We start from the raw sequence: 26769 nt of genomic DNA, 5'->3' as shown, positions 1-26769 counted from the left end.
AACTGAGCTAGACCTCCTCAGGAAGGGTCTTAATTTCGCCCCACCCAGTGTACCTAACTTGTTTGAATTATTTATAGATCTTAATAAATATATACGCAAGCTTACTATACAAAGATACTACACACTAAAAGAAGCTAAGAATGAGAATAGCACTGATAATACAAGAGTGAAGTTGGAAGAGCCATTACCATCCGACACTAGTATGGAAGAAGACTCCATACTTAACATTCTTGAAGAGCTTTACCAAGAAGCACACTTTGAGGGACAAACAATTTCTGAACCCAAATTTGCCCCCCCATGCGAAAGTGCTATTGTCCATACCTCTTTCAGACCCAAATCCACTTTCTTTCCCCATTGGGCCAAAGGAAGATTTATATCCACCTTCTATGATACGGTTTTTAATACTTTTAAAACAAAGTTTGATAAACCTATGAGTACCAATATGAACATAGATCAAAATGTTGTACCCATAGATGCCCTTAAACAAAATAAGGATGTGATCATCCGAAAGGCAGATAAAGGTGGAAGTCTAGTCATCCAAAATAGAGACGAATACATATCTGAGGCAAGAAGACTCCTGGGTGACACCCAAACCTATGCTACACTAAAAAGAGATCCTACTTTCGAGTACACTAAGGAGCTCAAAATACTTCTAGACGATGCTTTATCCAAAGAAGTCCTCACTAAAAACGAGTACCTTTTTCTATTTAATAGACATGCCGCCACTCCACATTTCTACCATATACCAAAGGTACATAAAAGCCTTTCAAATCCTCCAGGTAGACCCATAATATCTGGGATTGACAGCCTCTCTAGCAACTTGGGGTGCTATATTGACCACTTTCTGCAGGACATAGTGGTCGAGCTGCCATCCTTTGTCAAAGATTCTGGTCATGTGCTGGAGATACTGTCAAATTACAAATGGTTACCCGGCTATAGATGGCTCTCTTTAGATGTAGCCTCATTATATACGTCAATAAATCATACATTTGGCTTAAGAGCCATTAACCATTTTTTACTCAAGGATGACAGGATGAATCCTCGGCAGGCCAAATTCTTACTGGACTGTGTGGAATTTTCCCTCACACACAATTATTTTTCCTTTTTAGGTGATCATTATTTGCAAATAAAAGGTACAGCTATGGGAGCCAGGTTTGCCCCTAGCTATGCGAATATTTTTATGGGATTTTGGGAAGAACACTTCATATGGAAGAATAATCCCTTTGGGGCAAACCTGGTCCTATATGCGAGATACATTGATGACATCCTGATCATCTGGGATGGGTCGGATCAAAGTCTCCAGAATTTCCTAGAACATTGTAAAAACAATCCATTTGGGATAGAATTCACTCATGTTCTAGATGAGAAATGTTTGGTTTTTCTAGATTTAGAATTACAGAGTGATCAAGATGGTAACATCTTTTCCAAAACTCATTTTAAACCTAGTGGGGGTAATTCATACTTACACGCTAAAAGTAACCACCATCCCAGGTGGATACAGAATGTCCCCTTTGGCCAATTTTGCCGCCTCAGAAGGACGTGTACCAAGAAAGATGATTATCTAGAACAGAGCAAACTTCTTATGCAGAAGTTTAGTGAGAAAGGGTATGAAGCCAACCACATAGAATCAGCCTTTTCTAAGTATCTGGCCCTCTACGACGATCCACCTAGTGGTGATTCGAACAACACAAAATCTCGACACCAGACTATCCCTGATATCCAACAGGCCTGCTTCTCTACCCAATACACAAGTAAAGCGTTTGAAATCCAGAGTGTTATCAGAAAAAATTGGAATATTCTGAAGCACGACCCTGTTTTGGGTAAGACACTCCCCGATCACCCTAATATAGTTTTCCAGAAACCCCGAGATCTTAGGAGCCTGATAGCCCCAAGTAGGGTAAAAATATGTACCAGCAAACCAACTAATAGCTGGGCAACAATTTTTGATCAAAAAGGTTGCTACAAATGCGGTATTAAGAACTGTGGCACATGCATGTACATGTGGCATAGGAAAAAAACTGTAGTAGGGAGAGACGGGAGAATTCACCTAATCAAGCAATTCATTAACTGTGGAACAGAGTATGTGATCTACGGTATAGTATGTCCATGCGGGCGTCTATACGTAGGCCGTACACAACGCCCAATGCGAGTTAGAATTGGTGAGCATAAATGCGGTGTCATAAACTTAAGAGACAAATACCCAGTCCCTCGACACTTTGTAGAGGCCCATCAAGGGGACCCCGCAGGCATGAAAGTATTTGGGATTGAGTCGATTGGAAGGGAGCTGGATACAGGAAGGAGATACCAGAGGCTTTGCAAAAGAGAAGCCTTCTGGATCTTTACCCTTGGTAGTCTCGCTCCAGGAGGCCTAAATGAGGACCCAGAAGTACATAAAATAGTATAATGCTGGCACTAAGCCATTGTGGAGGGCTAATCTTTTAGTCAATTATTCAATTTTTTAAATTAATTTTTTATATATTTATTCTATTATATGTATATTCAATTGATTAAATCTACTATTGCTATGACAGTCATATATTACCTGGCCCTATATATCACTCTTTTCGTAGAGGTTTCAATATCACATTTTTATTGTCTAAGGCACATTCTATTGGACCTTGCATTTTGAATGCAAGTGACAATAGAGATGGAAATAGGAATAAAAATAAAAATAAAAATATAAATAAAAATAAAAAAAGGAATAAGAATGAAAGTAAAAATATACATTTACCCTATGACTAGATCATAGCATATATAGGTCCTCCATGTGGTAGTATATATGCGTACACCCATGTGTACATATACGTATATATACTACATTAATATTCATTTTTATCGACCGACTTTTTATCCTTTTAAGTATACGTTATCTATTTTTCATTAAATTTCAATATCATATTTAATACATCCTAAATACAATTTCCAATAGCACTTTTGTTTTCATTGTTATATAATTTTTTTTTTTTTTATCACTATTATTATTATTATTTTTATTTCTATATAACAATATATATCTTTTGTATTATCTCGTTCGTTGATGTCTACCAAATAACCTCTGGGTTACTCGAAATAATGTACAAAACCACTATATGTAATTTATATATGAGGTTACAACAAAAAACCCCCCCTTGTCATATCATACTGGCAAAGTCCATAGATTTTTGTACTTTTATACGGATTTAAGTTTAACAATATTGTTGTTTTTTAAATAATCACTGTACGCACATATATGTATTTGAGATGGATGTGTATAGGGTTTTCTTTTCTATATATACATATATATGTATTTTATATTACTACCTTTTAGTATCAATTCTAGTGTATCTCCTGCTGGCTTCTAAATACATATGGTCTGAACACTGTCACCTTCTAGCTACTGTTCTAGACCTGATTTTTTAACAGCCCCCCCCCATTTTTTCACTTAGTCCCTTTTTAGACTACCATGTCAAGCATTGGGGCCATCTAGTTTATCCTTTCCTGCCCTGGTCCCTTTCAATTCTCTTATTATTATCATTATTATTGTTATTTTTGTGTATTGTATACATATATGCATTTTCATCAGTTCATCTCCTTCTAGCCTAAAGTCAGACGGTTTCTGTCTGACTTTGGCCTCTATCTATGCCTACGGCAAGATGGAGGCCACTGTTTACCATATTGAGTCATTCTCATGCGCCGAAGGGCACACGGGATATGACATCACGACCGCACTTCCGCCCTGTGGACCGCAACCCGGAAGTAAAGTAGCGGCGTGCGTTTCACCAGGTCCTACAGGGCACAGGAACGTGCTACTGGCCAGGACCTGTCAGCAATGGAAGCCCACACAGTCACAGCCCCCACAGAGACAACGCACTCGAGCAGAGGAGATGCCATTTGATCCATACACCATAAGGTACATCCCTGATTTTAAACTCCTAAACAGTGTTCAGCGTTCTCTGTTATTAGTAATGTACTGATGAGAGGGGAGATGAGCAGATTTTCTGGGATGCCTTGGCTTGTCTATAGATAACCATTAGCATTATACTTTTAGCCTACCTGTTATGGGATGTTTGTGCTTCAGATCATATACATGCATATATAAAAATATTTGAGAAGAAATTTAAGACTCAAAACTTAAAAACTTAAAAACTCAAAAAACTTAAAAAATTTAAAAACTAAAGTTCAATTTTAATTTCAATTTTAAATTAATACTAGAGCTAGAATTAGGGACAAGAAACTATAACTATAACCCAAATTCTAGTATACACCACGAAGTTCATCAACAATAATAATAATAATAAAAACCAATTAAATAAACAATTAAATCAATCAATATACTATGGCCCTTTAATAATGACAACCATGCCAAGACCCACCCTCCCTAGAGGACCGCCCATCAATTAAGGGAGGAGCCCTAGAACCAACCCAACCAGTCTGGTTTAGTTTGACATGTGTATAAAAAGCCAGCATGAGACCAACACTACTAAGGCTCTGATGAAGAAGGGTAACCTTCGAAACGCGTTAGCCAGCAGTAGTCCGTATGCCTCCTTCCTGGAACCTGGAAAACTGCTACCACTGGAATAATTGCCTCTGTGCCATATACCATGCGATTTTTTTCTTCAACCTTTGTGAGTAGTTTTTATCTTGTTTTTAATTAATAAATCTGTCAAGGATAATGCACTAGGCTGGTGCGCTCTTTTTCTTCTTTTCATTTAACACTAGGACAATCCCACCCTTTGAGAGCAGCAAGGCCGAAATCCATAGTCCTTCTTGAACCCTCGGGACTTTTTAGCCAATACACCTGTGCGCAAGAGTACTTTTTGCTTCTTCTTTTTATACACATTCAAATTTAGTTCAGCCGTTTGCCTAAACTCCACACAAGAAAAAATGTGGTCCAAACCTGGGTTCAGACCAAACCAAAACCTCATCCCTAGTCATTATCCTGGTCACAAGAGCCAATAATATAAGGGAATAAATAACCCAACCCATTTTCTGAACAAAAGGTGAGCTTACATCAGTCATATTGTTAATGTGTGGGATCTGTTATGAAGAGCTGAAAATACTGTGTAGGGAGAGACACTTTTTTATTATTATGGTATTGGTACATGTCCTCCCCCCTCATCATGGCAGTGGTCAGTTCTCATGCCTTTTGTTTGACAATAGTTTACCTATTAGCTCTAGAAATGGACAGAACTAAAAAACAAGATTCTCCCCCATGAACTTCAATGGGGTTTGCTGACAGTTCACAAACTTCAGAATTTAAGCAAGATTTGAGAAACTTTTCACAAACTAAACCCAGGAAGATTGTCTTATCTCTGGCCCTTACTGCCTCCTACGGCATGTCTGCAGGCTCCAACCAGTCCTGTAGCAAGTCTCTGACCTTTTCCTCTAGTAAGTCTGCATTCTCTGACCTTCTTCTGCAAAATTACATATACTGAATATTATGTGTGGCTACTTGGTGATATCAGGAGTAGGGATGAGCTGAAAACCCCCCTGTTCGGTTCGCACCAGAACTTGTGAACAGGCAAAAAATTTGTTCGAACACGTGAACACCGTTAAAGTCTATGGGACACGAACATGACAAACCAAAAGTGCTAATTTTAAAGGCTTATATGCAAGTTATTGTCATAAAAAGTGTTTGGGGACCCGGGTCCTGCCCCAGGGGACATGTATCAATGCAAAAAAAAGTTTTAAAAACTGACGTTTTTTCGGGAGCAATGATTTTAATAATGCTTAAAGTCAAACAATAAAAGTGTAATATCCCTTTAAATTTCATACCTGGGGGGTGTCTATAGTATGCCTGTAAAGGGGCACATGTTTCCCGTGTTTAGAACAGTCTGACAGCAAAATTACATTTCAAAGGAAAAAAAGTCATTTAAAACTACTCGCGGCTATTAATGAATTGCCGGTCCGACAATACACATAAAAGTTCATTGATAAAAACGGCATGGGAATTGCCCACAGGGGAACCCCGAACCAAAATTTAAAAAAAAAATGATGTGGAGGGTCCCCGTAAATTCCATACCAGGCCCTTATCAGAGCATGCAACCTGGAAGGCCACAGGAAAAGGGGGGATGAGAGAGCGCCCCCCCCTCCTGAACCGTACCAGGCCACATGCCCTCAACATTGGGAGGGTGCTTTGGGGTAGCCCCCAAAACAGCTTGTCCCCATGTTGATGAGAAACCGAAAGAAATTAGAAGAAAGAAGAAAGAAGATACAAGAAAGAAGAAACATTTAAATAAAGGAATTGTCAAAAACTGTCTCTTGTCATTTTTAACATTTTTGACAGTTTTTTTGTGAAATGGCCCCTTACCATTTCACACAGGGGGGAGGGCCGGGATCTGGGGGTCCCCTTGCTAAAGGGGCTTCCAGATTCAGATGAGCCCCCCACCCACAGACCCCCACAACCACCGGGCAAGGGTTGTGGGGATGAGGCCCTTGTCCCCATCAACATGGGGACAAGGTATTTTGGGGGGCTACCCAAAAGAACCCTCCCAATGTTGAGGGCATGTGGCCTGGTATGGTTCAGGAGGGGGGTGCTCTCTCGTCCCCCCTCTTTTCCTGCGGCCTGCCAGGTTGCGTGCTCAGATAAGGGTCTGTTATGGATTTTTGGGGGGAACCCACGCCGTTTTTTTAAATTATTTTGGCCAGGGTTTCCCTTAATATTCATACGAGACCTGAAGGGCCTGGTATGGAATTTAGGGGGACCCCCACGTCATTTTTTTTTAAAATTTGGTTCGGGGTTCCCCTGTGGGGAATTCCCATGCCGTTTTTATCAATGAACTTTTATGTGTATTGTCGGACCGGCAATTCATTAAAAGGCCGCGAGTAGTTTTAAATGACTTTTTTCCTTTGAAATGTCATTTTGCTGTCAGACTGTTCTAAACACGGGAAACATGAGCCCCTTTACAGGCATACTATAGACACCCCCCAGGTACAAAATTGAAAGGAATATTACACTTTTATTGTTTGACTTTAAGCATTCTTAAAATCACTGCTCCTGAAAAAACGGCCATTTTTAAAACTTTTTTTTGTATTGATCCATGTCCCTTGGGGCAGGACCCAGGTCCCCAAACACTTTTTATGACAATACCATGAATATAAGCCTTTAAAATTAGCACTTTTGATTTCTCCCATAGACTTTTAAAGGGTGTTCTGCGGCATTTGAATTTGCCGCAAACACCCCAAATTGTTCGCTGTTCGGCGAACTGGCGAACAGCCGATGTTCAAGTCGAACATGAGTTTGACTCGAACTCGAAGCTCATCCCTAATCAGGAGCTACAGCTGAGGTCCTCTATACCTCCTAAATTTCCAACCACTCCTATAACTCATATAAGTGCAGGAATGATTGAATTTCAATCCCACCATAGATCTGTAGTTGAAATGTATTATCCATTTAGGCATAAATAAATTCTGCTTGAATTCTTGTACTGTAGACCAATGCAAAACTATCCATTTTCTGCAGGGTTTATGACAGAGAATATAGACATCTCCTGGCTTTCATATTTACTATTGATGAGATAAATCACAGTCCAGATATTCTGCCCAACATAACTCTGAGATACCATGTGTATGATTCTTGTGGACATGTTAATAAAGCTATAAAAGATGTTCTACAGATATTGTCTGGACATACCAAGGAAGCTTCAAATTATTCCTGTATGGAGCAGGGTGCCCTGGCTGGTTTCATTGGAGATCTCAATTCTGACACCACTCTCCAAATGGCCCAGCTGCTGAACCTATATGGTTACACCCAGGTAAGAAAATCAGAATTTTCTATATTACATAACGTTAGGACAGCTAGTTATCTTATGGTGAGGTGGGTCAAAAAGGTACAAGTAATTTTTGTGGCAAAGCATCGCAAAGTAGACATGTGCATTTGTTTCCGTTTAAATGCATTTTCGTCTGAATTTCAGGTATTTTCGTTATCGTTTTAACAAGCGATAACGAAGGTGCAGAATCCGAAAAATGAAAGATCCGACATAAACAAATGCTTTATTTTCATTTTTGTTGCTACAACAGTTCAATATAGATAGGAGATTCGACGTGATGATGACAATAACAATCTGTGTCCATCAAACCTGTGGTGGAATGTACTTAACCTTAACTCTATTAGTCCAAGATTATTCTACATAGAGAGAAAAGATTCGACATAGAGAGAAAAGATTCGACGTAGGGTAGAAAAGATTTGACGTAGGGGAGAAAAGATTCAACGTAGCGGAGAAAAGATAAATAAAAATAATGATGATGATGAATGTTATTGGCTGATTGTAACCAAAGAGGAGGAGCAGTAAAATAGCTAGAACTAAGTACACACGTACTTTGGCTTATGGTGTCTGTTGAAAGTTCTAAGAAGATTCGACGGAGCAGGTAAACTATACGGCGTTGTACAGTTTAGCTGCTCCAACTAATCTTTTTTGAACATTCGACAGACACCATAAGCCTTCGATTACAGATTCGACCTTAGTTTGGATTTTCAGACTAATGCAATTTTTAACGAAAAACAAAATAAATAAAAATGTATTTCGGGAGTAACTAAATACATTTATTTTTCAGACAAAGACGAAATTCCGAAACAAAATATTTCAGTGTGTGCACATGTCTTTCGCAAAGTACAACATTGTTCTAAAAAAAGAAGGCAGTGTTCTCTAGAGATAAGCCAATTGTTCTGTACAATCTTTGACTGTTATGGTATTTGGACAAATGCCTAAACTTTTGCCCATTCTGTACCCTGATGATCATACCCTATATTACCAAAAGTACTGGGACTCCTGCCTTTACACGCACATGAACTTTAATGGCATCCCAGTCTTATTCTGTAGGGTTTAATTTTGAGTTGGCTCATCCTTTGCAGCTATAACAGCTTCAACTCTTCTAGGAAGGCTGTCCACAAGGTTTAGGAGTGTGTCTATGGGAATGTTTGACCATTTTTCCAGAAGCGCATTTGTGAGATCAGGCACTTATGTTGGAGGATAAGGCCTGGCCCACAGTTTCTGCTCTAATTTATCCCAAAGGTGTTCTATTGAGTTGAGGTCAGGACTCTGTGCAGGCCAGTCAAGTTCCTCCACCCCAAAACTCGCTCATCCATGTCTTTATGGACCTTGCTTTGTGCACTGGTGCGCAGTCATGTTGGAACAGGAAGCGGGCATCCCCAAATGGTTCCCACAAAGTTGAGAGCATGAAATTGTCCAAAATGTCTTGGTATGGTGACGCCTTAAGAGTTCCCTTCACTGGAACTAAGGAGCCAAGCCCAACCCCTGAAAAACAACCCCACACCCTAATCTTCCCTCTATCAAATGATTTGGATCAGTGCACAAAGCAAGGTCCATAAAGACATGGAGGAGCGTGAGCGCAACCCGAAAGAACACCTTTGGGGTGAATTAGAGCTGAGACTGCGAGCCATGCCTTCTTGTCCAACATCAGTGCCTGACCTCCTAAATGTGCTTCTGGAAGAATTATCAAACATTCCCATAGACACACTTCTAAACCTTGTGGACAGCCTTCCTAGAACAGTTGATGCTGTTATAGCTGCCAAGGGTGGGCCAACTCAATATTGAATTCTACGGACTAAGACTGGGATGCCATTAAACTTCATGAGCATGTAAAGACAGGCATCCTAATACTTTTGTTAGCATTGGGATTCATTTAGTAAAGGCAAATCCACTTTGCACTACAAGTGAACTGCAAGTGCAAGTGCAAATGAGCCAACATCCGTCGGAAAAAATCCATGGATTTTGTTGTCGGAATGTGCGATTGTGTGTTCGAGGCATTATAGTCACTATTGTGCAATAATAAAAACAAAAAATGCACAAAAAATTGCACAACACATTTTGACAATTTTTTTTTTTTACAAAGATGCTGTGAAAAAAACTTTTTTTTATTAAATACCAGTGTGCTATCAGTGATAACTTAATACATATACATTCAAAATTAAAATGATGTGATAATCACTATTGTGCAATACCCAAAAACAACAAAACCCACAGAAAAATGCATAACAAATTCCACAAAGATGCTGCGAAAAAATTCCAATTATTAATACCAGTGTTCCATCAGTGATAACTTAGTGCATATACATATCAAAAAATGAAATGTGCTGTAAAAATATGCAAGTTGAAGTCCTTATTTAACTGTGACCATTTCCAAGTCCTTGCACTTTAATGAAATGATTCCAATCCATCGTGTATCTTTATATGTTCCAAGAAAAATGTGCTCCACCACCAATAATGTAAATGCTCACTCACCAGAGCCCAAAGGCCCGCTGGACCACAAAGCATGTGTAATGATATTATTCCAATCTCCCAGCATGGGGTTCCAAGTTTTCTCCTTTCCAGCTCACAGACGCTCATTCCCCTCAGCAGGATATACACCAATCACCCAGAAAGAAGATAAACACAGGGATCGTGCAACACAGTTTTATTAAATTTCCCTTGTAAAACCAATCCCCAAATATATGCCCAAAAAAGAATACTGCGCTATTACAAGAAAAATAAGAAAAAAATGGATGAAAAAAGTGATGGTAAAGCAGCTACATACGAATGTGACTAAAATTCATAAACAAGATGTGGGTGAAAGTGTAGCGCTAATGGAAACTGTATGAAACAGCTGAGTAGACCAAAATATGGTAAAATATGAGAAAACATGTAAATGCACATATACAAAGTGTGATTAATAAACAAACAAGTCCCAATGAGTGATGAATCTCAAATGAGTCAATAAAAAGCAGGGTGGTGTGTATACCACAAATGAAGGAAGGTGTACATCAAGTTGAAGGCATCTTCGTGTAGGCAGTCAAGAACACTAGGTATGATGTTAACAGCAGGTATCACAGAAGAAAAATAATGAATGGGTACTCTTACTGGAACCAATGGATCTGGATGTCAGCGACACCAGATCAAACAGGCATGGACAGGAACAGCTTGTAGTATCCTGAGATGGTCAGCAAGGAGGTGATGGTCAGCAAGGAGGCTGGAGCAGGCACAGGTATCATCGAGAGTCAGCTCTTCTCCAATAGAATCACCACAGGGGAATCAGCCCTTGGGCCAGTGATGATCGGATGGGTGGGATAAGCATGTATATGGTGAAGGAATAAAGAGAAAAAATGCTGCGGATGGTGCAGATCAAAAGCAAATCGGGTATTTATTTTCATAAAACCAGCGTATAATGGCATAAAATTATGATCACAGTTAAAAAAGCAATGTGGAGAGCCAGTAAGCAAAGCCCAAAGCTCTACACATAGCTTTTTTAACTGTGATCACAATTTTATGCCATTATTTGGGTAAATAAGGGTAAAAGTTTGACGCCATTCCACGAGCGGGGGCAATTTTGAAGCATGAAAAGTTGGGTATCACTTTACTTGGCATAACATTATATTTCACAATATAAAAAAAATTGGGCTAGCTTTACTGTTGTCTTATTTTTTTATTCAAAAAGGTGAGTTTTTTCCAAAAAAAGTGTGCTTATAAGACCGCTGCGAAAATACAGTGCGAAAAAAAGTATTACAATGACCTCCATTTTATTCTCCAGGGTGTTAGAAAAAAAGCAATATATAATGTTTGGGGGTTCTAAGTAATTTTCTAGCAAAAAAACCTGTTTTAAACATGTAAACACCTGAAATCCAAAACGAGGCTGGTCCTTAAGTGGTTAATATCATATTATCAGCTTTTACTGATGGCTGTAATCATTTATGAAATAATACATTTATTCTTGTGTCTTTATCTGATTGGTCCGGTGAAATAAAAGCACCACTAAAATCTGCTCATAGATCTCTTGTAGACAGCTCAGATGACATGTTTGTTGCTCTCTAAAAAACATTAAAACATTTTCTAAGGTTTTATTCTATCCATTTGGATATTAAGAGTTCTGAAATATTTATACAGACTATTTTCTTTCTTTCTAGATTAGTTATGGAGCCAGAGATACTTTACTAAGTAATAGAAAGATGTATCCAAACTTTTTCCGGACAGTTCAGGATGATGAGATGCAATATGTGGCCATAGCAAAGTTACTGGAAAGGTTGAAATGGAACTGGGTCGGGATCCTTACATCTGATGATGAATACGGAGAGAGGGAGATCCGACAACTCAGCAAACATTTATCTAATCATGGAATTTGTATTGAATTCAAGATTCTGGTGTCTGTAAAGAATCATGATAAAATTCCTCCAGAGCTGCAGACCTCAACTACGGAAGTCCTTATTATTTGTGGCTCAGTTAGTCTGATTTATTACAAGTTTTTGTATAATAATTTTCCTTATTATATGGAGAAAACATTAATTTTACCAGATTCTTGGTCAATGAGTGAAATGTTTTTTGCTCTCAGTAACTGCAGCTTGGTGTTTACATACCCTCATCTCTCCACAAAGGAATTGCTGGAATATTTTTATAGTATTTATCTATCCAGCCGCCCAAATGATCCACTTATAGAGGATATTCTCATATCTGAATATGAATGCGTTACAAAAAACCAAATAAAAAATGTCCTTATTCCACTCACACTTAGACGTCCTCTTAGGAACTGCAGTTTGGAGATACTTCCACTTGATTTATATCATCCTGATGAGAAAACATCCTATAAAGTGTATATCTCAGTCTACATTTTGGCTCAAGCATTACATGACATGGATTTCTCTTTTAAAATAAATAAGAACAAAGGTGAAATAAATCCACACGCACTAAAGTACAAGGTGAGAACGTCCAATGAAAGTTTATCTTTTTATACTCGGTCAGTTCAGTACTGGAACATAATGTGCCCAGACAAAAATTACACCCAGTTTAGGTTCATGTTTAGTTTAGAGATGTTTAACCTCCCTGGCGGTATGATTATTTTGAATTTTAGGTCCTGAAAGTGGTACAATTATTTTGCATGGAAATGTGGAGTTTTATATTGTAGGTCTGTAATTCTTAACAATAACACACTTAAATCTTTCCAAACAAGAGTCTAGTAGATATCCTGGGTATGATGAAGTTTGAAACACAAAAACATAAATTATAATATAATAAATAAATTTAAATAATTTTAAAAAATAATATAATAATAATAAAATAAATTTCCCCACGATTCACTATCGCTCAATTCTGCAAGTGTTCTAATTTACTATCGCTGTTTTCTAGCTAGTCTAAAGCCACTTTTGATGTAAAGGGACACTTTTTGGTTGCTATAAACAATCTCCAGGTTCCAGGCAGAATGAACAGTATATATAACATAAAACTGCATGCAGGGCATGGGCCAAAGCACTGGGGACAAAAGGGATGTGAAATAATTCCATACAGTACTGTAATCTGTAAGATTACAGTACTGTATGTGTTATGGTTTGTACATTTTTTTGAATTTGCCGCCAGGCTCCACCCCGTGCATTGCAACGCTCGCAGGGAACAGAGCCTGGCACGGAGAGGCTTTAGAGGAGACAGAGCCCGCAGACACAGTGGGGACATTACAGGATCCTGGGGACAAGGTAAGTAACGCCGCTCCAGGATCCTGCAATGTAATCCCGAGTGTGGCTCGGGGTTACTGCTAATGAGACTGAAATTTACCCCCGAGCCACACTCGGGAATACCGTCAGGGAGGTTAACCCTTTCACTTCTGGAGCTGTTTTTTTTTTGCACTCATGTTAAAAAAATAATTTTAGGCTTGAAGATTATATAGAACCCCAAAACAGTATACAGTATATTTTCTGAAAGCAGAGACCCTGGAGAAACAATGCTTGCTATGTCATCTTTTTCTGTCACATGATATTAGTGTAATGGTTTACCAAATGTAATCTTTTGTTTTCAGTAAAAGATACACTAAGTTCATATTAGGGCATACAAATGTAATATATTACCCACTTATTTGTTAAAATATAAAAGATGAGGTTGCACTGAATAAATAGATAGCCAGTATGTCAAGTCTTAAAATGATCCACACCTCTGAAATGGTGACAAACTTTAGTACCTTCACTTTTCCATAGGTAATGCCTCGTACACACGAGCGGACTTTCCAGCAGACTCGGTCCGACGGTCTTTCCGCTGGACTTTCCGGCGGACTACCTGAACGGACGGACTTGCCTACACACGACCGGACGTTCCGGCAGGCTAAGTCCACCCGTCTTTCCGATGGACTTTTGCCGGAGTTACTGCGGACTTTGAGAATGAATGGACTTGCCCACATACGGACAAGTCCGTTCATTTTGAATGTGACTCGGGTACGACGGGACTAGAAAATGAAGTCAATCTTGCTGCTTTTATCGGCGAGATTGACACCTTGCGAGCCCCGTCGCGGGGCATACCGGGCCCTTAAGTCTTGTATGGATTATAAAGGGAACCCCCTACGTTGAAAAAACGGCATGGGGTCCCCCCTAAAATTCATACCAGACCCCGATCCGAGCACGCAGCCCGGCCGGTCAGGGAAGGGGGTGGGGATGAGCGAGTGCCCCCCCTCCTGAACCGTACCAGGCCACATGCCCTCAACATGGGGGGTGGGTGCTTTGGGGGAGGGGGGCACCCTGTGGGGCCCCCCAAAGCACCTTGTCCCCATGTTGATGAGGACAAGGGCCTCTTCCTGACAACCCTGGCAGTTGGTTCTTGGGGTCTGCGGGAGGGGGGCTTATCGGAATAATAAGAGGGCCCCCAGATCCCAGCCCCCACCCTATGTGAATGAGTATGGGGTACGTGGTACACCTACCCATTCACCTAGGGAAAAAGTGTAATAATAAAACACACTACATAGGTTTTTAAAATAATTTATTAGACAGCTCCGGGGGGTCTTCCTCCGGCTTCGGGGGTCTTCTTCCGGCTTCAGGGGTCTTCTTCCAGCTTCGGGGGTCCCTCCAGTTCCTCTTATCCCGGCGTCGGTTGGTTCTTCTCTGCTCTCTCTGGCCTCTTCTCCTGGTGTTCCAGTTCTTCTGCAGGCTCCTCCGCTGTGTACATGCCGCTCTTTTGCCAGCGGAGGCCCGGACTTCTGGCTCCTTGTCTTCTTGACTTCTTCCCTCTTCTCTTCTCCAGATGTTGACATCTCCAATCTGGGCATGCTGGGACTGTGATGTTTTAGGGGGAGTGGTCACCGGGTGATGTTGACCACGCCCCCTAAAACATCACAGTCCCAGCATTCCCAGGGACTGTGACGGCATAAGGGGGCGGGGTTTCCGCCTATATAAGTCACAGCGGAGTGCTCAGAGAGCAGTCCAAACGGAGAGACCATTATGTCAACATCTGGAGAAGAGAAGAGGGAAGAAACCAAGAAGACAAGAAGCCAGAAGTCCGGGCCTCCACTGGCAAAAGAGCGGCATGAAGACAGCGGAGGAGCCAGCAGAAGAACTGGAACATCGGGAGAAGAGGCCAGAGAGAGCGGAGAAGAACCAACTGGACACCGGAAGAAGAGGAACCAGAGGGACCCCCAAAGCCAGAAGAAGACCCCCAAAGCCGGAAGAAGACCCCCGAAGCTGGAGAAAGACCCCCGAAGCCAGAGGAAGACCCCCCGGAGCTGTCTAATAAATTATTTTAAAAACCTGTGTAGTGTGTTTTATTATTGACACTTTTTCCCTAGGTAAATGGGTAGGGGTACCAAGTACCCCATACTCATTCACATAGGGTGGGAGGCCGGGATCTGGGGGCCCTCTTATTATAGGGGGCTCCCGGATTCCGATAATCCCCCCGCCCGCAGACCCGACAACCAATGGCCAGGCTCGTCGGGAAGAGGCCCTTGTCCTCATTAACATGGGTACAAGGTGCTTTAGGGTGGGGGGTGGGGGGGCCCTGCAGCCGCTCGCTCGTCCCCATCCCCTTTCCTGACCGGCCGGGCTGTGTGCTTAGATTGGGGTCTGGTATGGATTTTAGGGGGGACCCCACGCCGTTTTTTGGCGTAGGGGGTTCCTTTTATAATCCATACCAGACCTAAGGGCCTGGTATGCTCCGCGCTCGCCGCAATAGGAAAATTTGTTTTTCTTATTGCAGCGAGCGCAAGATGCAATACCCTGCCCTTGCGTCGTATCTGGTCAGTCGGACCAGCATACAGACGAACGGGCTTTCCGTCGGACCAGCATACAGACGAACTGACTTTCCATCAGGAACTGAGTCCAAAGGAAAGATTTTAAAAATGTTTCAAATCTAGGTCCGGCGGACTGTTGGGGAAAAAAAGTCCGCCGAAGCCTACACACGATTGGATTGTCCGGCGGACACTGGTCCGCCGGACCAAGTATGCCGGAAAGTCCACTCATGTGTATGCAGCATAATGCTTTTAAGTTCACCTTTTGGAACATGTTACATGGCACATTAGTATTTAGGGTGTAACATGTTCCAGTACATGTGCCCTCACCCCCCGTCCCAGTGGGTAGGAGGTTCCTCTCCCCCAAAACTGCAGCCACATTTAAAATCAGCTCCGCCCACACAGCCATGTCATTCATTTACAAGAATCTGTGAATGAATAAATGACAAGTCCTGTCTTCCATCGTGGCAGACAGAATTGTAATATCAATGGACTGTGATTGTTGTGCTGATCAGCGCACTTGTAGTCCATTTACAAGTCCTCCGGCTTTCTAACAAAAAGCCTGTACAGATGTATGGGCAGAAAAGCTGAAGGACTTGTCTGCAGGAGCCTGACATTGCACCCATGATCCACTCATACCAGATAACTGATAACAGGTCTAAAATTATTGTTCTCACTCCAGCATGCCTGTTGATAACATGTGCAGAAAAATTAAAGCTTTAGTGCACAGGCGCCCCTCCCATCTGTGTTTAATTCTGTATATGCGTGTATGTGGGGGTGGGGGTAGGTTCATATTTATGTATTTTGAGGGGTTAAAGTGCTTGGAATTAACTTTATTTTCTTATGCCCCGTACACACGGTCGGACTTTGTTCGGACATTCCGACAACAAAATCCTATGATTTTTTCCGACGGATGTTGGCTCAAACTTGTTTTGCCTACACACGGTCGCACAAAGTTGTCGGAATTTCCGATCGCCAAGAACGCGGTGACGTACACCACGTACGACGGGACTAGAAAAGGCCGGTTCAGAACCAAGCGCGGCACCCTTTGGGCTCCTTTTGCTAATCTCGTGTTAGTAAAAGTTTGGTGAGAGACGATTCGCGCTTTTTCAGACTCGTGGCTTTCAGATCATTTTCTGCCGTTCAGTTTGTGCTTGTGGGTTTGTATCTGCTCTTCAGTGCGTGCAGTCAGTTCGTATCAGAGTTTTCTGTGCGATCTTGCCCGCTCGTTGCTGTTTTTCAGGTCGCTCTTCACAGGCCTTGCTGTTCTTCAGTGTGTTATGTTACTTCGTTCTGAGCAGCCGACCGTTTTCTAGCCATGTTTCATATGCGTACTCCTCGTAGAGTTCGTGCTGTGCGGGGGCTTGGTGTTGGGGTCCTGACCTTGACACAAGTCCAGTCCATGAACAGGGTGGGGAGGAGTTCATGGACCAAGAATTGGTTGCTTCAGCGTAACCAGTTCTGTCATATGCCTTTGCTCCGTGAGATCCGTGAGAATAATCCTGATGATTTCAGGAACTTTCTCAGGATGACGGACCCCGTGTTTCACCGTCTGTTGGCTTCGCTGACCCCCTATATTAGCAGGCAGGATACCTGCATGAGGCAAGCCATCACTCTGGAGCAGAGGTTGGTCGCTACCTTGCGGTATTTGGCCACAGGGAGAAGCCTGCAGGACCTCAAGTTCTCAACAGGCATCTCCCCCCAGGCTCTGGGGATCATTATCCCAGAGACCTGTTCTGCCATCATCCAGGTCCTGCAGAAGGAGTATATGAAGGTAAGATTTTTATCCTTTAATATCACATTTTATTGTATTGAATGTTTGATAATATATTGTATTTCTTCCCTCATTCCCTAATTACCATGATTGTAATATGCTGTGAATGTCCCCTTTGTTCTCATGCATGCTGGATTTTTAGGTAATTATTATTTTATGTTCTTCATACATATTTGCCCTTCAATAACCTCCCCAGCATGGTCTTTCCTGGCCTATATTCACCTCATGTAGTCACTTAACAATGTATTTTATCAGCTCTATAGTAGTGCTTTACCCCAAACACCCCCTAAAATGTTATTTTTGATTTAAATTCAGGCAGAGTGCCAGAGGGTTTTTTTTGTGGTGTCCCCAAATTTTTTTTAACCCTCCCTCCCCCAACTGCTAAGTCAGCTGATCCCAATTCTCTATCCTCAATCATCTATCTGCTGACTTTGCCAAACCCATACACACTATACCCACCTCTTTACTGGTCAGATGTATGGATGAATTCCCCAAAGCATGTAGTGCAAGGGCCTGCCTGTATACTTTCCAATGGTACTGTTTCAAGTTTTTGTATCCTATTATTATCTTGATAGGTAATAGCAGAATGTTCAAATGTCCTCAAATGTGTACAGTGTGTATTTATATCTTTGTATTATGACACTTCTTACCTGTCCAGTGGTCTGCCAATAGTGTAACTAAGGAGGGGCTGTTCCAAGTAATACCCATTATTTAGGCATTCATCTCTCAATGAAGTGAAGAGGGTTACCTGTCCAAGAGCCCCCCCCCTATAATGTTAGAAATGGCCCATGAGAGGGGGGGAGGGGGAATATGATAGGTGTACCTTATACTTTGTTGTTGTTAAATTCCCCTTAGTAAATGCTATCTGGAGGTTGCCCCATAATGTTTGTGTATAATCTGCTTGCCATGTATCTTTGAAAAAATAGTAATGTTTATTGTTTTTTCCTCAACAGTTTCCTTCAACGCCACAGGAATGGCAGACTGTGGCCTCCCACTTTGCCCAGCGGTGGGACTTTCCTAACTGCAGAGGGGCAATTGATGGGAAACACGTCCACATCATCCCACCACCCAACTCGGGGTCGTACTATTATAATTACAAGGGGTTTAATAGTATAGTGATGTTGGCGGTGGTGTCGGCTAATTACGAGTTCTTGTATGTGGACGTGGGGAAGAATGGCCGGATGTCCGATGGTGGAGTGATCGCCCAGACGGAGTTCTACAGGCGTCTCCAGAATGGCAGCTTGGACTTGCCACCTCCAGAGGACAATGTTGAAGGTCTCCCATTTGTGTTCGTTGCTGATGAAGCATTTGCGCTGGGGGACCACCTGATGCGGCCATTCCCGATGAGGACCCTCACCCCGGAACAGAGGGTTTTTAATTACCGGCTGGCCAGAGCCCGAAGAGTGGTGGAGAACACATTTGGAATCCTGGCCAGCCGGTTCCGATTATTTCTGACACCCATCCATATGGCGGAGTATAAACTGAACCATATAATACTTGCCTGCTGTGTTCTCCATAATTTTTTAAGAAAACATTCAGCCAACTATGCTGGCTCAGTTGGGCCTGAGGCCGGAATCCCTAATCCATCAACACTGACGGCGCTTGAAAGTGGCCGTCCTGGCTTGCCCTCCCTGAATGCCCGTGATGTCCGGTTACGCTACCTGGAGTTCTTTGCGGGTAGGGGGGCTATCAATATGCCAGACAATCTGTGACACCTTTTTCAAATAAAAAACAACCAAAAGAAATTCTTTGTGGACATTTACTGCTTGTGTTTGTTTTAGCTGACCCTGACAGAAATGTGTTGAGTGCAGAAAATGTCGTGATTGGGTAACCTTATAAAAAACAGTGTTGGCTGGTTCTTCCTAAATGCAAAAACACATTTCACTACAAGTGCACTTGCAACTGCACTGAACCTGCACTTGTAGTGCAAAGTGTATTTGCCCTTAGGAAATAACCCCCATGTTACATTTGCCAGGTGAAAAGCAAAAAAGATACCATTACACACATATTACAAACATTATGGTATTATTCATTACGCTTGCACAAATGTTAAGACATGCATAGTTTATATAGTTTAAAAGGTTGAAAAAAAACAGGTCATCCATTTCATCCTGTGTGTGTGTATGTGTGTGTGATTTTTATTCTGACCCATTTACTCTACTTTCTGAGAAAGACATCTAAATAGTTTTTGAAGTTGTCAACACTTATAGAATTGCACATTTTTACTTCTCTAGCGGTAAAGAACTCTTTCCACAATCTAAGGTTAAGCCACCTTTCTTCTAACCTCAAATCATGGACACATGTCCTCTTCAGGACCCTACAGTAAACAGTTCATCATAGCTACTGAAGTCACTTTTAAATATATTTGTACATTGTAATCATGTCCTCTCTTAAAGAGTAACTCCAATTTTGTTGAGAAAATACCCTCCCCTCTGGGTGATCTACAGTGGGGATGGAAAGTATTCAGACCCCCTTCAATTTTTCACTCTTTGTTATATTGCAGCCATTTGCTAAAATCATTTAAGTTCATTTTTTTCCTCATTATTGTACACACAGCCCCCCATATTGACAGAAAAACACAGAATTGTTGACATTTTTGCAGATTTTTAAAAAATAAAAAAATGAAATATCACATGGTCCTAAGTATTCAGACCCTTTGCTCAGTATTTAGTAGAAGCACCCTTTTGATCTAATACAGCCATGAGTCTTTTTGGGAAAGATGCAACAAGTTTTTCACACCTGGATTTGGGGATCCTCTGCCATTCCTTTTTGCAGATCCTCTCCAGTTCTGTCAGGTTGGATGGTAAACGTTGGTGGACAGCCATTTTTAGGTCTCTACAGAGATGCTCAATTGGGTTTAAGTCAGGGCTCTGGCTGGGCCATTGAAGAGCAGTCATGGAGTTGTTGTGAAGCCACTCCTTCATTATTTTAGCTGTGTGCTTAGGGTCATTGTCTTGTTGGAAGGTAAACCTTCGGCCCAGTCTGAGGTCCTGAGCACTCTGGAGAAGGTTTTCATCCAGGATATCCCCGTACTTGGCCGCATTCATCGTTCCCTCGATTGCAACCAGTCGTCCTGTCCCTGCAGCTGAAAAACACCCCCACAGCATGATGCTGCCACCACCATGCTTCACTGTTGGCACTGTATTGGACAGGTGATGAGCAGTGCCTGGTTTTCTCCACACATACTGCTTAGAATTAAGGCCAAAAAGTTCTATCTTGGTCTCATCAGAGCAGAGAATCTTATTTCTCACCATCTTGGAGACCTTCAGGTGTTTTTTTTAGCAAACTCCATACAGGCTTTCATGTGTCTTGCACTGAGGAGAGGCTTCCATCGGGCCACTCTGCCACAAAGCCCCGACTGGTGGAGGGCCGCAGTGATGGTTGACTTTCTACAACTTTCTCCCATCTCCCGACTGCATCTCTGGAGCTCAGCCACAGTGATCTTTGGGTTCTTCTTTACCTCTCTAACCAAGGCTCTTCTCCCCCAATAGCTCAGTTTGGCCGGACGGTCAGCTCTAGGAAGGGTTCCCGGTCATCCCAAATGTCTTCCATTTAAGGATTATGGAGGCCACTGTGTTCTTAGGAACCTTAAGTGCAGCAGAAATTTTTTTGTAACCTTGGCCAGATCTGTGCCTTGCCTAAATTCTGTCTCTGAGCTCTTCAGGCAGTTCCTTTGACCTCATGATTCTCATTTGCTCTGACATGCACTGTGAGCTGTAAGGTCTTATATAGACAGGTGTGTGGCTTTCCTAATCAAATCCAATCAGTATAATCAAACAGATGTACTCAAATTAAGGTGTAGAACCATCTCAAGGATGATCAGAAGAAATGGACAGCACCTGAGTTAAATATATGAGTTTCACAGCAAAGGGTCTGAATACTTATGTCACCATGTGATATTTCAGTTTTTCTTTTTTAATAAATCTGCAAAAATGTCAACAATTCTGTGTTTTTCTGTCAATATTGGGTGCTATGTGTACATTAATGAGGAAAAAAAATGAGCTTAAATGATTTTAGCAAATGGCTGCAATATAACAAAGAGTGAAAAATTGAAGGGGGTCTGAATACTTTCCGTCCCCACTGTATATACATTGGATGGATTTTACCAAACATTGTTGCATATTTCTACCTGTTGTTACTCTGAATAAATAGCTGTTTGTTTCTCTATGTGCATGTACTGGGTGAATGTGAATGGGAGCGGTTTAATTATTGTAGCATCCTGTAGTGTGCTACAGTAGGATTTTTGTAGTGTAGGAACAATTTTCAGGCTTGGCCAGCAGCCAAGCCTGTGTTGTTTTATCTGGGATAGTTGAGTGACTCAGGGAGGGCTGGCTGACTCACAGGCAGCATCTCTGAGATCTCCCCCTCTTCTAGAAACTTGCAGAAGATTCTAGAAGAATGGGAGTGGAGGTAAGGAGGAGCTGCATGGAGTATTCATGATGACCCTAAACAATCCCCAACAGATGGGTTGGCATGGGGCAGGTCGACTAAAATACTCTGGTTCATCCCAGCAGGGGCAGAGAAGTTCGGGTGGTAGCTGGAGATAGAGTGTTAGGCTATCGGTGACCCTTGAGGGTACCCCATAGTCTGGAGGGTGGCATTGGGCCTGGGCTTGGGTGAGAAGGGACCCTCTTCTTGTCACACAGAGGTGTTCTGACCAGAGGCACAGGAGCAAGAGGAGGACAGCAGGAGAACACTGCTGGGAAAATCTCCAGGGAGGAGGACAGCTAGGTGGGATGGTGTGTGTTACAGTCAGAGGACTGAGAGGCATGTCTGAGAGGACTGGGAGAGAGCAGTCTGGGATGGATGCAGAGTCAGTCTTGGCCAGGAGTAGGGATGAGCCGAACACCCCCCTGTTCGGTTCGCACCAGAACATGCGAACAGGAAAAAAGTTTGTTCGAACTTGTCAAAAACTGTCTCTTGTCATTTTTAACATTTTTGACAGTTTTTTAGTGAAATGGTAGGGGTAAGTACCCCCTTACTATTTCACACAGGGGGGGGCTGGGATCTGGGGTTCCCCTTGTTAAAAGGGGCTTCCAGATTTCGATAAGCCCCCCGCCCGCAGACCCCCACAACCACTGGCCAGGGTTGTGGGGATGAGGCCCTTGTCCTCATCAACATGGGGACAAGGTGTTTTGGGGGCTACCCCAAAGCACCCTCCCAATGTGAGGGCATGTGGCCTGGTACGGTTCAGGACGGGGGGGCGCACTCTCGTCCCCACCTCTTTTCCTGCGGCCTGCCAGGTTGCGTGCTCGGATAAGGGTCTGGTATGGATTTTTGGGGAGACCCCACGCCGTTTTTTTTTTTTTTGGTGCGGGGTTCCCCTTAAAATCCATACCAGACCTGAAGGGTCTGGTATGGAATTTAGGGGGAACCCCACGTCATTTTTTTTTCTAAATTTTGGCCGGGGTTCCCCTTAATATTCATATCAGACCTGAAGGGCCTGGTATGGAATTTAGGGAGACTCCCACGTCATTTTTTTTTTTTTTTATTTTGGTTCGGAGTTCCCCTTTGGGGAATTCCCATGCCGTTTTTATCAATGAACTTCTTTGTGTATTGTTGGCAATGCAATAGCCGCAGGTAGTTTTAAATGAGTTTTTTCCTTCAAAATGTCATTTTGCTGTCAGACTGTTCTAAACACAGGAAACATGCGCCCCTTTACAGGCATACTATAGACACCCCCCAGGTACGAAATTTAAAGGGATATTACACTTTTATTGTTTGACTTTAAGCATTATTAAAATCACTGCTCCTGAAAAAACGGCCGTTTTTAAAACTTTTTTTTGCATTGATCCATGTCCCCTGGGGCAGGACCTGGGTCCCCAAACACTTTTTATGACAATAACTTGCATATTAGCCTTTAAAATTAGCCCTTTTGATTTCTCCCATAGACTTTTAAAGGGTGTTCTGCGGCATTCGAATTTGCCGCGAACTCCCCAAATTGTTCGCTGTTCAGCGAACTTGCGAACAGCCAATGTTCGAGTCGAACATGAGTTCGACTCGAACTCGAAGCTCATCCCTAGCCAGGAGGGCTGGAGAAAGGGGCAGCTGCAGCCAGGTGGGCTGGCATTGCCTGAAGCAGTGGTGTTGAGGTCAGTAGCCACAATAGGAGGAGGACAGCTAGGCACTAGGACTTTGCTACACAAACAAGGGGCCTGTGGTCCCCGCCTGTAAAGGGTTTTTGCTAGTCATCTGACTGAGGCTTTGTCAGATCATCCAAACTGTGCCAGCTGGTCCTGGGAGTTGTAGTTCTACAAGCAAGATTTGTGCTGGAGGTAGAGGATAAGTATATATGCAGACTATATATAGACTATATATAGTTGTGTCTCTGAAGAGTTCTACTGCTTTAATCAAGTGGGCATTCCATGATATGACTATGCCTATCCAAGTTTATTAAATAAAATAGCACTGCACTGTTCTGACTTAAGTGTTCTGTGAAGATGCGGTGTGTCTGGCTTTGCAGGGTGGGGGATCCCTTTACATTTGCAGCTCCTTAGAGGGTGCGCTACAAAATTATCAATAAGCTACTGCACCTGTAGGGATCTAATGTGGAAACTGGTAGGGTCTGCATCCCTTTAGATGTGATTTCCCTTTGGGAGTATCTCAACAAAAATTAAATTTTTGATGCAGAGGATGCACAAAATCTTATTTAGAAAAGAGGGAGAGATGAGGGCACTCTGGTGATCCCTGGTAGGTATCCGGCCCTTAATAGTAGTGGAGAGATGGCACTGAAGGCAGTGCTTTCTAGAGAAGAAGCATCACTGGAGGGTCATAAAAAAAAGAAAGGCACCTCTAAGTGCAGTAGTTAAAAGATGTATTACAGGCACAATAGAATTAAAGGTCAGAAGCATATAATGAATAGTCCTCATTCGGATCTCTGTAATCCTTGTCTGTCTGGGGAGAGAGAGCCGTCCTGCAGCTGTCAGATTCCCTGGTGATGTGGATTAGCGAGGAGGTGAGGATGCGATGAGGCAGCCTGGGTTCTGGAACCAAGCTGGGACGGCCGATGTAACATCAGGTGAAGGCGATGGGTGGTAATGTGTTTCAGAACATGCACGGCTCCTTCATCAGACTTGCGTCCATGCTTATCCAGTGGGCTTATGAGAGGTGAGGGGGAGGGGGAGGAGAGGGGAGGTATTGGTGTCTGCTGATAGGCTGGGGGAAAGGGGGGCGGAGTGTAGACCTGTGGATTGGATGGATCTGGAGCTAGAGTTATATAGCCGAGACTCGATCGGGATGTAGTCTGTCAAGGGCATATACATATAGATCACATTGTGGGAATGAGAGAGATTGATGATACAAGTCTGGATGCAGCTCTAGGGCATTGGAAGGTGGTGAAGAATATATATGAGCCAGTGTTCATGGAATATAGTATTGATATTAAAGTGCAGCATGCTGAACATGCAAGGGTTATGTTTAAATTGATGTTGGTTTCATAAAGAGCCAGAGTCATGTGAGTGGACATGTGACATATTAGGCACATTAGATTTAGTGTGCATCTGGTTTTAATGGTCCCGGAAGGGACAGACAGGGTTAGAGCAGAATTAGCACAATGTAACAGCATAAAGAGATGGAGGCCTGCGTATATATATACCTTTATATTTTGTATATTTTTTTCATTTTTCATTCACCTCTCTATACATTTGAGCTAGCCCCTTCCTCCTCCTTCCTTCCCCTCTTATCACAGCGCAATCACCACTTACTTTATTCACACCACTTTTGTTTGTTTGGATCAGCCATTTAGGTGTTGCAGCAGTGCCCCTTAGCATAGGTATTTCTGACAGCGCAGGAGTTTCTTCATATATATCTATATATATAGATATATATTTGTCCTTACATACATATAGGGGGGATAGATTACAACCAAAGTTACCTCATTGGGTGATGAAGGAAGTCAAGTACATTCGATGTAAGAGGGCACAACTTTTTTTTTTCATCACAAAGGGGACAAAGGGTCCCCTCTGTGATTTTTTTTTTGGTGATAGGTTCTCTTTATTGAGATTTGCAGGATCTAAAAGACACCCAACGTCTCCCTTGTGCTCCACTAAATGTTTTGCAATGCAGATCGCATTGCAAAACATTATTTCCCAGCTGAGGACACAGAGAGCTTGACCCGGAAGTGATGTCCACTATTCTCCTTCCCCTCCAGCCACCAGCACCCGCCATGGAGCTCCCAGGTCCACAGATGGGCAAGCAGAGTAAGCTTGGTGGGGTGTGATGGCGGGGGGCGCTGGTACCTGGGGGGTGTGAGAGCAATCTGTCAGTAGTGCAGCCACCCGAATGCTCTCACCTGACAGGCAGGAGGCTGACTGTCAGTTTTAACACACAATCCCAGTGGCTGCAGCCACTGAATTGTGTGCAATACCTCCCGCTGTCAGGTCTGTTCGACATACGGGCCAGGCGGTGAAAGGGTTAGGTGCTTCTTCTCCAGAGTGAATACCTATAATCTATCAGTCCTCATAGCTGAGATCCTCTGTCCTCCTTGTTCATTTTGTTGCCATTTGTGAACTCTTTCTATTTCATCGACATCTTTCCTGAGGATTGGTGTCCAAAACTGAACCGTATATTCAAGATGAGGCTGAGCCAGTGTATTGTAAATGGGTAGAATTATTGATTTATCTCTGGAACATTCACATTCGCAAAGCAAATTGTTTATAAATAGTCCCAATAAAATGTATCTGATTATAAGTGCTCAGCAAACAGGTCATCTCGTCCTGATGACATTCTCTGATTGAGATTTAACTAGATAAACAATCTATAGTTGGGGGGGTGTGGCTTGGCGCTTGGCGGATATGGCTGCTTGTTAGAGGAGCTCCGGAGGACCCACAGCCTCAAGCCCGTCATTCTGCATCTTAGCTCCTGATAATGAGCAAGCAGAACAACCAGACACCACACACCCAATCCCGCCGTTTGGCGACAGCTTCTCATTGCAGGAATATCTCTGAAATCTTCTGGAATCAGTCTCTGTCCCGGAGCAATGTGGCTGAAGCTAAGATGGCGCCGACACACACAGAGGAGGACTTCAGTGAAGATTCACAGTCTGCTGCGGAGGACAACGG

The sequence above is a fragment of the Aquarana catesbeiana genome, linkage group LG01 (genome assembly GCF_042186555.1).
Source record: "Aquarana catesbeiana isolate 2022-GZ linkage group LG01, ASM4218655v1, whole genome shotgun sequence".
Lineage (NCBI taxonomy): Eukaryota > Metazoa > Chordata > Amphibia > Anura > Ranidae > Aquarana > Aquarana catesbeiana.
This window is presented reverse-complemented; position numbering follows the sequence as displayed.